The 6,425-nt window shown below is 35.3% G+C and overlaps 1 pseudogene; it reads right to left on the bottom strand.

Moving 5' to 3' along the window:
* Nucleotides 1-6,425, bottom strand: part of LOC102870864 — a 70,927-nt pseudogene that overhangs the window by 47,561 nt on the left and 16,941 nt on the right.

Genomic DNA, 6,425 nt, shown 5'->3' on the forward strand with positions numbered 1-6,425 from the left:
TAAATATTAATATTATTTGCAAGAGATAATATACTTCAACACCTATCAGATTTTTATCTGATAATACAGTTAAAAGTAATATTCACTAAATTGAAGTGGTTATGATTAGAATAAAATTAGAAACATTTTAAGATAAGTGTTCTTTGAAAGTATATTGCAATAATTTACATAAAGCAATAAAGCATTATTATAGAAATAGACAATTAAGTAACTATAATCATTTAATACTACTCTTGTCTAGTTTTGTCACAAAAGTAAATTACTTGCTCAACTTGAAATCGCTTAATGGGAAAATACAATATCATTCCAATTCCTATTAGTTCAGTGGAGCTCTAGTAGTCTGGTAGTAAGGAGCTGCACTGCCAACACAAAGGCATGTGTTTCAAATCCACCAGCTGCTGTGCAGAAGAAAGATGGACAATCTCCTCTTAAGTGCTGGAAGATCAGCTATGAGACCGTTTTGACTCATTTGTTCAATGATCAATTCTCCTCGTTACAATACCATGCCTACATATAATTAATATCTTGAGAGGTTCTAGAAATACAAAAGGCAACATGATGCCTTTAACCTAAAAAAAATTACTAATAGAGAAAATACGTAAATGTGTTGTCATAAAATACTTTAAAACTTATGAAGAAAGGATTCTCATTCTACAGAACAATTTTTTTAATGTTTTGTTGTGGTTTTGATGAAAATTCAAAGAAAATATCGATATTCCATTCAACAATCCAGATACATTTTGTTTTGTATCATTGTTGTAATCCGTGCGATATAGGAGCAATTTTCCGATCTTCCCATTGTGCTTACTATTTCACTTGGGTTTTTTCCTATTCTTCTTTACCTTCTGAGATTTCTACCTGGACAAATACTACCTTTTTAATTTCACATGCTGGGTTATTCTGAGGTATACATACACCTATGCTTTATTGATTCCTTTATACATCTATCTTTTAGCCTAAAACTGAGGCACAGATATTAGGTCAATTCCAAGCATGGATGATTTTTAAAGGCCACAGACTTTGGGCCATATCAATTTCTAGTGACGCAGAAAGATTGGTCTTTAAGAAAAATAAATTTATTTTATTAATTTTAATGAGCATTTAAAGAGATTTTGGATTTCTATTCATTCATCGTTGCACTATTTTTTCTACCCCTGCACCCCTCCCCGCTGATTCCTCTTTATTTTTTTTTCCTTGAAAGTCTGTTTTAATTGTCCCATTGCCACAGTGCTTGTCAAAACCAGTTCTGATTAATCTCCTTTCTCAGTGTGTCCTTTTCCATCCCCTATCACTCCTCTCTGAGAGAGAATTCACCCTGATTCATAAGGAAAAGGGGACAGCGTATTCTCTTCGTTACTTCCTGCTGAAAAGGGACGCTGTAGGTTTCAGGGTGAAGATCTTCTCTCACTACTCTAAAGGGCCCCTTTGGCAATAGGAAACACGTACACTATTGTGGAGATTGATTTTTGGAATTTAGATGCACTGTTATCAGTTGTTCTTAGCCATACATGTTCATATCCTTGAAGATGCATCATGGAACTGTTGCGGCCTAGAAGACACAAATTTAACTAACAAGTTAAAAGTACATGAGTCAAAAATTAAAAGCAATAATATTCCAAGTAGAGGTTCTAACAGTGGCACAAATCAAGTTACAGAGGGAAGGTAATTCTTAAAGTAAAAGGCTTATTGACTAGCACTTTGTCTATTATAGTATAAAGGCTAAGAACCACAAGATGTAAAGACTCAACTATGTCATTTATTGTTCTTAAGTCCTGGAGCAAATTCCATCTACCACTGGGTTGTTTTACAGCTCGGAAGTCCACATGCAAAGCAGAGGTGAAGTAAGGAACTGCTTATGAGGTTTTCCGTCAATTCCAACAACTAAGAAATAGTGAGAAGAGTTGGGACCTCACAAGGCTTTTAGAACCAAATAATAGGCTCTTGTGTCCAGGAGAAAATGAATATACTTACCAGTAATGTTAACGCTCACTCATGGCTCTTCTGGGAGGATCTGAATCGTTGAAGTGTCCTCCTTTGTTTCCAGCTGGGAGCTGGGGCCTGTCAGTCCTGTCAGCCACGAGGACCTAAAGGAGCATTCTAACATCACTTCTTCCAGGTCAGATTTCTCTGTTCTTCCAGGACAGATTTCTCTGTTCTGGCAATCTGTCCATGTTTAATGTTCTTCGCTGATGTCACAGTTCAAATCCATCCATTCTTCTTTGGTTGTTTTTACTTATTGTCTAACTTTTACATGCAGATGAGGCAATTGAAAAGACCACGGTTTGTGTGAGGCACACCTAAGATCTTAAAGTGATATCTTTAGCACTTTTAGGAAATTCTTCCCAGTAGTTTTCCTTGATGTAATACATTGTTTGTTTTCTTGACTGCTACATCCTTAGGAGTTGATTGTGGTTCCAAATGAAATTAAATCTGTGGAACTTCCATTGTTTCTCTGTTTATAATGACGTTTATTTGTTTAGCTGTATTTTTTTTTTTGTTTCAGCACAAACTATATTGAAGGCTATAATCGTTGAACTTCATCAGTAAGTGCTTCAAATCTCATTTTCAACAAGCAAGGTTGTGTCATCTGTATAGCTCTGGTTCGTGGTTTTCCCTTTAACATTGATGTCTTGTATTGCATATGAGCCAGCTCTAGTTGGGTAATGTCTGTCTAGTTAATAAATTATTTGCAAATTTACTTTCGGACTAAAAATTAAAATAACATTGTGTCTGAGTCCTTTTCCAGGCAGGTAGTAGCAAATACTGCTTTCAAAAATAACAATACACAAAGATGCTATGATAGAAAGATAATAGATGCCATTTTAAGGTTTTTTACTTTATTTTAGTGTAAAAATGTGTGGAGCTCCCTGAGAAGGGATGTCCTTGAGTACTGAAGTGCTGGCTTCCTGTGCTAAGGCAACATGGAATTTCATAGTTGGGAGACTCAAGTAAGCTGTTAAAGCCTCTTGTAGTTATTTGTAGTTATTTTAAAGTCACTCTAACTCATTGCCATAGAGTTAGAAATGGTTCATAGCTGACCCTTCAGCAAGTTTCTGAGGCTTAAAATCACAGCCTATCTGTCCTCTAAGGAGCCACTGGTAAATTCCATCTGCCAGAAGGATACAAGCTTTTTTTCAGTCAACGTAAAATAAAGTAGACCTTAATCCTGTTTCTAATTTCTACTCTAAGCCAATTTCCCTACTCATAGTTAATACAGACACTGTTACACAGATTGAATAACTTATGCTGAAATAAAAATGTTGAAGTTAAAAATATTTACCTGATATAATATTCTTAAGTTTACCAAATTTTATGTGAATGACTTAGAAAAGATGTTAAAGTATACTAAAGCCTACCCTTCCCCCCCCCATTATAAGAGTTGATCTTTCCTTAAATACAACTTCCATTCAATTGAACAAAAATTTTAGAACTCATGACCTTCAAGATGGTAAGTTTATACATATTAGTTGTGTTATGAGAAATTCAAGGCCAGTGTATTCTTGACCACATGTAAATGCTGATGTTATAGTAATATATTAAGATTTGGTTATTAATGTTTCTAATTTAATCTTAGGGAGCTCTGGTAGCTTAGCTGTAAGGAACTGTGCTGCCAACACAAAGGTTCTTCTTTCAAATCCACCAGCTGCTCTGTAGGAAAAAGATGGGTAATTTCCCAAGTGATTTATTGCCTCTAAAAACCTGCTAGTGGGTCAATTATGGTTTGATTCTAACTCATTAGTACATGACCACAACAACAATCTATTCTTAGGTGTCACTGAGTAAATAATATTCATATACTATGACTTAATACTGCCCTAGAAAAATATTTTAACTTCAGGTATTAACAAGAATGTATATACCACTTTGTGAAATTTTTCTTGATAAACTTCCCCACTATGTTAAATGCCACTTAAGTATCCAATAGACTTATTTTAAAATCTAGTTTTAGGAAAAAACATAAGTAGATCAACTCATATTTTTAATTTTTTTAAAAATTATGTTTTCAGCTGCTTTGTCTTTAGCCTAGATAATAAGATATAATTATTCTCCTACCTGGATGTCCAAGGTTGTCCAGCTGAATCCATTCCCAGTGACTTTTTAAGGCAGAGTAGAACTACCCCTAGTGTTTCCAAATCTTTAGAACTTTAGGGAAGCAAAATGCCACATCTTTCTACCCCTGGCAGTTGGTGGTGAGTTCAAACCACTAACTTTTTTTAGAAGCCAAACATTTAACCTCTCCACTATCAGGACTCCTTTCCCATGCTTAAATTTACCATTTTACTCTTTTCATGGAAGTCTTGTTTCATCAATGACTTTAATATGAGATGAGTTCTTTTTAGAAGTTAGCTACATTATACAAAAGTTATTTATCATGTAACTATAAGTATGTCAAAGAATGAAGTATACATTCCAGGTGTTGTTTTTTCCAGTGAATAAATCTATACCACATGCAGCATAGTTCCAAAGAATTTCTTCTGCGGCAATGTATAATGTTTTTCTCAGTAAGATTTGTTGACATATTTTGGCAATTCTTTATAGTGAAAAAGGCCCCCCTACTGTCTGGAAAACAGTAAACCCAAGTGAAAAAGTTATTAAATTTATTTTTAAATTAAATTTTATTAATTTTAATGAACATTTACAGAGATTTTGGATTTCCATTCATTCATTGTTGCACTATATTCTCTACCCTGCCCCCAGTTTGTTCCTCTTTTTCTTTTCCCTTGAAAGTCTGTTTTAATTGTCCCATTGCCACAGCACTTGTCAAAGCCAGTTCTGATAAATTTAAAAAAAAATTATATTCTCTCAATATTTTTTACTGTAATTTGAGCAAAAATTTACAAAGTTTCATACAATCATTCACACACACTTTATTTTATAACAGACTTGCTTCCTGCTTATGAAGAATTTGAAAGACTTATTTGGCCCAATCCATATTGGAGGCTGTAATAACTGATCTTCTGCAACAGGTGCTTCAAGTCTTTCTCATTTTAAGTAAGCAAGTTTGTGTTGTCTGCATAATGCAGGTTTTTAAAGAGTCTTCCTACAGTCTTGGCTCCATAATCTTCATAGATTTCAACTTCTCAAATAATTTGCCCAGCATACAAAATGAATAAATACGGAGAAAGGATACAGCCACAATTCACTCCTTTCATAATTTTAAACTATGTAGTGTTCCCTTGCTCTGTTCACACAGCAGTCTCTTGAGCTAGGTATAGGTTTCACATGAACATAATTTAGAGTTCTGGGATTCCCATTCTTCTCATTGTTAGCTATGGCTAACATTGCTATAATTTATATAGTCAAATGCCTTTGGGTAGTCAAGAAAACATAAAAATAAATTCTTCTGGTATTCTTGACCTTCAGCGAGAATCCATCTGACATCAGCAATGACATCCCTGGTGCCATGACCTCTTCCAAATCCTGCTTGAATTTCTGGCAGGTCCCTATCTGTTACTGTTTTAGTCGTTTTTGAAGGATATTCAGGAGTATCTAGTCTTCAATATGGATTGCACTTCAGTGTAAAGAACAAAAAAATTCTTACCACTGGACTCATAGGCAATATCATGATAGATGGGGCAAAGCTAGAAGTTGTCAATGATTTCATCTTACCTGGATCCACAATCAACACTCTTGGTACCAGTAGTCAGGAAATCAGGAGATATATTGCATTGGGGAAGTCTGCAGTTAGAGACCGCTCCAAATTATTGAGAACTAGTAATGTCAGTTTGAGAACTGAGGTGCATCTGATTCAGGCCATGATCTTTCTAATCAATTGCTATGCATATGTGAGTTGGACAATCAACAAGGATGACAGAAGAACTGATATCTTTTTTAATACACAGAGTGTTAAACTTGGAGGGTGAACAGAAAAGGAGAAGTGAAAAAGAGAGGAACAATAAAAAGTAAATAAAATACTTTTTTCAAAGTTTGTAAAAATAGATTATATATATCGATGTAGATAGAGATGCCTTCCTACTATTTTCATTCCTACTGGCTGACTCTGAGAAGAATGGGAATCCCAGAACACTTGATTGTACTAATGCGAAACCTATACTTGGACCAAGAGGCAGTTGTCAGAACAGAGCAAGGGAACACTGCATAGTTCAAAATTGGGAAGGGCATACACCAGGGATGTGTCCTGTCTCCATACCTTTTCAACCTGTATGCAGAACAGATTATCCAGGAATCTGGGCTCTAGGAGGAGAAATGTAAGGTGAGGATTGCTGGAAGATCTATCAACAATCTACGTTAGCAGATGACACAACCCTGCTTGCTGAAATTGAGGTAGACCTGAAGCGCTTGCTGCAGAGGGTCAAGGACTGCAGTCTTCAGTATGGATTGAGGCTCAATGTCAAGAAGACAAAGATTCTCACCACTGGACCAATTGGCAGCATCAGGATGGATGGTGAAGAGATTGAGATTGT

This window comes from Elephantulus edwardii, unplaced genomic scaffold (assembly GCF_000299155.1).
Source record: "Elephantulus edwardii isolate Elephantulus edwardi_28Jun2011 unplaced genomic scaffold, EleEdw1.0 scaffold00169, whole genome shotgun sequence".
NCBI classification, from domain to species: domain Eukaryota; kingdom Metazoa; phylum Chordata; class Mammalia; order Macroscelidea; family Macroscelididae; genus Elephantulus; species Elephantulus edwardii.